Genomic DNA, 6,797 nt, shown 5'->3' with positions numbered 1-6,797 from the left:
TCCTTGGTGCTATTGTAAAAGGTATTGTTTCTATAATTTCCCTCTCAGTGTGTTTGTTGTCTGTGTAGAGGAATGCTATTGACTTTTGGGTATTGACTATATAACCTGCTATGCCTAGGCTGTTTTTCTCAAGTCACTGCAGATTCCCTTCCCAAAAAGATCCAGTGTCAGGCTCTCTGGCTTCTTCCTGCTTGTTGTCTTAGTCTCCTCAGCCAATTTCCATCTACCTGACCTCATGAGGTTGGAATTTTCCCAAAATGACCCTCGGTCCTCTTTTCTCTAATACTCACTTTTTAGATGGTACCATTCCTTCTTTATGTTTCAAACATTTCCTGTATGGTGAAGACTCTATTCCATTTCAGACATCTTCCACATCCCAAGATTCTATCTCATGTTCAGTTCAGCTACCCTACTGCAATAGTTAAGCTATTATTATATTTATGTAGGCATACATTTGTTCCCTCCCCACAAACATACTCTTCCTCCAGGATTCAGTCAACAGCACACCATTCACCTGCTTGTTCATTTGGCAGCCTCCTTCATTCTTATGTACACACACAGTCCCCTCCAAGTCTTTCTCCCTCTGCCTCTGTTCCTCCTGGGTCTCCCATCTCCACACTACCAGCTGGTCTAACTCTCCTTGGTTGTGTTCAGTGCACTCTAGAAATTCTTGGGGTGAAGAATAGTAGGGGATGAGGAAATAAAGACAAAATTCAGAAAACAAAAAGCTGAGTTCAGGTGGAGTCTTTTGTCTGGATGGGAAAAAAGGAACTGCTTAAGGACTGCATGGCCTTTATTTATACATTTGGCAGGTTAATGTCATGTGACACCCCTCTGCCTAGGAACCTGCTTGCCTGGCTTGCCTCAGGTCCTCTTTGTTCTCAGGACCAGCCTTGCTCCAGCCCCACATGTATGATTGATCTCCAGCTTCAACTGCTCCCCACACTCTACCTCTCTCTTGCTTCCTACCATCGGTGTTTCACTCAGAAGCTGCAATAACCTTTTAAAAGTACAAGTAGCCTTTGCCTAGAATTTACCTTTGACTTCACAATGCACTCAAGAATGCCAACATGAAGGAATGCCTCAGGATGCTCCCGAGCCCCTGACTGACTTGGCCTGTCTGTCTTACCAGCCCTATCCTTGAGCCACTCTCTTCCCTCCACCTCTGGCTCAGCCATCTCTAGACATTCTGCACTCCATCCTGGCCTCACCCTACTTACTTGCACCCTAATCAGCTGTCTCTCATTCCTAACATGGGTGACTTCTCTCCTTTATGATTCTAGGTAAATATGATTATTTTTAAATTTCAGTAAATTTACCCTCAGTTTACTGCAATTAAAAAAAAAATAGTTCTAAGTTAAACCTGTGCTCTATCTACCCAACTGGCATCCAAGTTGAAGGTGTCTCTTGCTGGTTTTTCTTGACAAACTCCTAATTTTCCATTTGGCAATTTTCCACCAATTTTTAACTTTCCACTTGGCTTGTTATATGTCTAGATGTCCCTCTAAAGGCTCTGATCACAGGCAAAGCCTGTGAGAAATGATTGAATTATGGAGGTGCTACAGTTGCTGGCTTGGTGTTGGGTCATGGGCCCTGGACAGAAGATGTGAAACACTGGGGTGTGACTTGTAGACTTTATCACCCTTTTGGGTTCCTCCCTTCCTTCTGCCTCGTGGTTTCGATGCCCTGGGTACCTCTCCTCTACTCAACCCCTTCCAGTGGCCTTGGAACCAGCCAATGAGACTGACACAGCAGCCCAAATGTACCTCTCCTCCTTTAAATTGTGACTGTTGAGTATTTTCTCTTGAGATGAGGGAAATCATTAAGACACTTATCTAACTGACCAATCTCTGTCTCTCTCACATGGACAAGACCATATCTGCACTCACCATGGGGAGTCTAGGGTGTGTCACAAAAGAAGCCTTGCTTCACATTTGGATAGGGATCCATGAAGGAATTCCCCCCTCCAGTTCACAAGTCTTGAGAAACAGGACAGCAGCTACAGAATCACCTCAAAATATGCAAGCAAAGTGGGGCAATTGTCCTCATGTCTACTGACCCTGAACTCTGAATTTAGAAGATTAAATCCCTGATCTTGGCCATCACAGAAAAGATTCCATCCAGTCTCTACTCCCTTGTCTTACCTAGAGATTCTTCGCCCATGGATATGGTGGAAGTGTTTAGCTATAAAGTTAATACAGCCCTAGGACAATGCCTCTGGCTTGGCAGATCTGTCTCTGTAATTTTTAATTGGTTTTCTTCCTAACAAATAATATAAGATTGATTTCATCTGTGTTGTCTCCTGCAAATTAAAAAAATTTACTCTCAATTTGTTTTAAAATAGGAAAGAAAGCCTGTTTCTAATTTGTTCTGATACATTTATTAAATGTAATCATCCAGTAAAAAATTTAGAGATGTTAAAAACAGCAGGAAAATATTAGCCTTTCAGCATACAGAGTTTGAATCATAAAATATGTGTCGTGGGGCTCCCACTGAAATGGGACACGACCTCAGTGACATTCATAATTAGTCGCAAGAAAGCTCGATATAACCCAGAAGGCCAAGAACAGAGTAACACATCTACCCAGTGTGTTCTTTCTTCATGGAGAAGAGATTCTGAGTTGCATCACCCCCAGAGGATTCTTCTGGCTTTTGGAACATGGGTTTAGAGTTCCCTCTGTCTATTCCTCATTTCTTTCTTTCTTGGTTTATTAAGAGTGAAGTAAGCTAATGGAAAATATTACTTGCTCTTTTGGGCTGAAACCTTTTTCTTTCCCCACTCCCTTCTTTCCCATCCTCCTCCCACCAATCCCACCAAAACTATATAATAAGCAAATACCAGCAGACAGAAGTTCCACATGGAAAAAAGAAAAACTCACTCTGAATGAAGGCCTAAGGTGCCCTGAAATGATACCTTAGAGAAGCATTTTTCTCACTACAAAAGACATATTTAAGAAGCACTTATCATTGATTTATCTCTGAGTGTGAAAAAAAATTCTACGTTATAACTTACACTCACACTGTATGAATTAGTCTGCCTGGACTGCCTTACAAAGCACCATAGACAGGTTGGTTTAGACAACAGAAGTAAGTTATTTTCTTATAATGCTGGGGGCCAGATGTCTGAGAACCAGATATGGGAGAACCGGTCTCTTCTGAGGGATCACTCCTTTACTTGTAGATGGCCCTCTTCTCCAGGGTCTTTGCATGATCTTTCCTCTGTCTCTGTCTGCATTCAGATTTCTTCTTTCTGTAAGGACACTCATCATATTTACCTAGGGCCACCCTCATGACCTCACTGCAATTTATTTAAAGACCTTGTCTCCAAATACAGCCACATTCTGTAGGGGTTAGGATTTTAGCCTAGGAAATTTGGTGCAAGGAAAGATGCAATTCGGCTTATAATGTGAGGGATTACAAAGGAGTCATGGCTGTTTTGATTCTGCAAGAGAGAGAATCAACAGTAGAATTAATCAAAGAAAAGAAAGATTCTATAAACTTAAAGATAGGTTAATTGAAAAAGTTAACTTGAGGGAGGAAAATGAAAGAGTGAAGGAAGCTTTTGAGATAACATCAAAAAACCAAATCTATAGGTCATTGGCATTTAAAAGGTAGCAAACAATAAAAAGTGCATTTAAAGAAATAATATCGGGGGGGCCTGGCTCTAGCTCAGTCCTTTAAGTGGCTGCTTCCGCAAAGCTGTCAGCCTCAGGTTGCTGGAGTTCGACCCTCACAACTCTCCCGCTGGCCAAAAGTGCCCTGAAGGCATTCGAGGAACCAAAAAAAAAAAAAAAAAAAAAAGAAATAATATCAGAAAATGTTCCAAACCTGCAGAAAGATACAAATATTCAGACACAAGAAAGTCAACATGTGAGCCTGGCATGGTGGTGCATACTTAAAATCTCAGCACTCGGGAGGGAGGCTGAGGCAGGAGGATCAGGATGAGTTTGGGGCCAGTTTGAGCTACATAGTGCAAAACCAGCCTGAACTATATAGTGATACCCTTTCTTAGAAAAAAAAAAACAGACAAAAAAGAAAAAAAAGTCAGTGCTTTCAATTAGACACAATAAAATAAAACAAACTCATGACATTAGGATAAAAATGTCATCGATCAGAGATAAAGAGAAGATCCTGAAAACAGCAAGAAAAAATGATCAGATGACACAATAACAGAAGGGGTGGGAGTCAAAGCTATGCATACTCATTTGCAGACTTCTTAGCAGAAACCTTACAGACCAGGTAAGAATAGAAGTATATAGACAAAGTAATGGAAAAACACTACCAGCAAGGCATATTGTACCTAGAAAATGGTCCTTCAGAAATAAAAGAGAAAGACTTTTCCAGACAAACAGCTGTAGAATTCATTGTCACTATACCTGTCCTATAAGAAACTATAAGAAATATAAGGAAGTTTCATCCTGAAAGGAGAGGACACCAATAAATAGCATTAAAATACAAATGAAATACACAACTCACTGGTGAAAGAACACAGTCAAATTTAGGTTACTCTAATAGTGGTATATAAATTACTTGTATCTGTCATCTAACACTAAAAGATAAAATGATTAAAATAATTATAATTTATTAAGGGATTTCAATCCAAAAAATGAAACTGACATAAAAATATGGAATGTAGTTGCATTAAATTATAAAATGTTCTTTAGCAATCAGAGTTATTATCAGTTTTAAAAAACCTACTATAAGACTTTTTTTTAATAAGCTCCATGATAACCACAGAGCAAGAACTTATACTAGACATGCTGAAATTAAAAATCAAGGAAGTGAAAAATTCTACGAGAGAAAGTGACTCAAGCAAAAATACTGGAGGAAAAAAAGCTGGAGGCATCGCACTATATGACTTCAAGGTATATTACAAATCTATAGTAACCCAAACAGTAAGTTATTGACATAGAAAGAAACACATAGACCACAGGGAGTTCAGAAATAAATCCACACATTTCCAGCCAACTAATTTTCTGACAAAGGTTCAAAGAGCACATAGTGGGGAAAAATAGTTTCCTTAATTAATGGTGTTGGGAAACTGGATACTCACATGAAAAAGAATGAAATTAAGTTCTTATCTCTTATTATATTAAAAATTAAGTCAAAAGTGTAATGACTTAAGTGTGAGACTTCTAAACTATGGAACTACTAGAAAGAAATACTGGAGAACACTTATAGACATTTGTCTGGGTGATCATTTTTTGAATAAGAGAAAAATCATAGATGACAAATGTTGTAGACAGGAGTTGAAAGGGGAAACATTTTAATACAGGGCACATAATTTATAGGATTATTTTATAGTAGTCATCCAAAGAGCCAAGTACAAGAGAGTGCGAGAAGTCTATCTGCACACTAAATATTTAAAGAACCCATCTGAGGGCCTGGATTGCACAGCAGTGGATCCAGCTGAAGACCTAGAATCCATGAAGTGCCCCTGGCGGGTCCAGCTGGAGGCCTAGAGCCCACAGCAATGCCTCATTCAAGTCTTTTTCACAGATCTGTACTGGGAAGGCCCAAAGGTCAGTGATGGAAGCTAGAAAGTCCAGTACCAGTGTGATGAAGGAGCTGTGCCAGCAGGCTAAGGGATCTGCCCTGGAGCCAGGGTTTCATCAGGAAAGCCAAAGCAGGGCACGGTCTTCCTCTGGAGTGAGGAAGCAATGCTTAAAGTAAGCATCAGAGCTCCCCCAAAGTGAACCGTAGCCATTCTCAGTGACAAGGTCCTGAGCTCCTCTGATGATAACTGCCATGTTCATATCAGGAAAACCAGCATAACAAGCTCCTTCATTAGAACCAGCAGCCCCCAAGAGAACCAACAGCGCCCGAACAACATCTCTTATTCTCCATTCGCCTTTTTTATTTTGTTGACACCAGTCCTTAGGTGCACCTTCCACATCCATCACCACACTGATTCAGGTCAGCTGTGTAGTACAAGGTGGCTACCAGTTGTTAATTCACCACCACCATCACCACCACCACCACCACCACCACCACAACAACAACAACAACAACAACAACAAATAAACAAATTGGGTTACATCAATCTAAAAAGCTTTTGTACAGCAGAGGAATCCATGTGGTGAAAAAACTGTGTACAAAATGGAAGAAAATGTTTGTAAATCATATTTTATACAAATACCCAAGTATATGGGACATGAAACAACTGAATAGCAAGGAAAAAGAAGGAAAGAAAAAAAAAGCCACGAACAACAAATTTTTTTAAAAAAATTCCTTATTAAAAATAAGCAATAGACCTAAGTAGACATTTTACAAAATAAGACATATCAATGGCCAGCAGGTATATAAAAAAGATGTTCAATATCACTAACCACCCAGGAAGTGCAAATCAAAACCACAATGAGATATTTCACCCCAGTCTTACCGAAAAAGGAACAGAAGAAAACAAGCATTGTTGATGTGTGGGAAAAAAATCTTGGACATTGTTGATGGGAATGTAAATTAGTATAAGCATTATGAAAAATATGGAGAATCTTTGTAAAGTTAAAAACAGAACTACTATCCAATTCAGCCATCTCAGTACTGAGTATATATGCAAAGGAAATGAAATCATTGCACTGGACAGATATCTGAACTATTTATTGCAGAATGATTCACCATAATCAGGATATAGAGTCAATGTGTATGGACCAATTGGTGAGCAGGTAAAGAAAATATGGTAGGTGTACATAATGGGATACTATTCCACCATAAAAAGTAATGAAATTCTGCCACTTGTGACAACATAGATGAGCCTGGAGAAAACTCATTAAATAAAATAATCCAGATACAAAAAGGCA

This window comes from Octodon degus, unplaced genomic scaffold (genome assembly GCF_000260255.1).
Source record: "Octodon degus isolate 3935 unplaced genomic scaffold, OctDeg1.0 scaffold00052, whole genome shotgun sequence".
NCBI lineage: Eukaryota > Metazoa > Chordata > Mammalia > Rodentia > Octodontidae > Octodon > Octodon degus.
The sequence above is the reverse complement of the archived record's forward strand: the minus strand, read 5'-3'. Positions refer to the sequence as shown.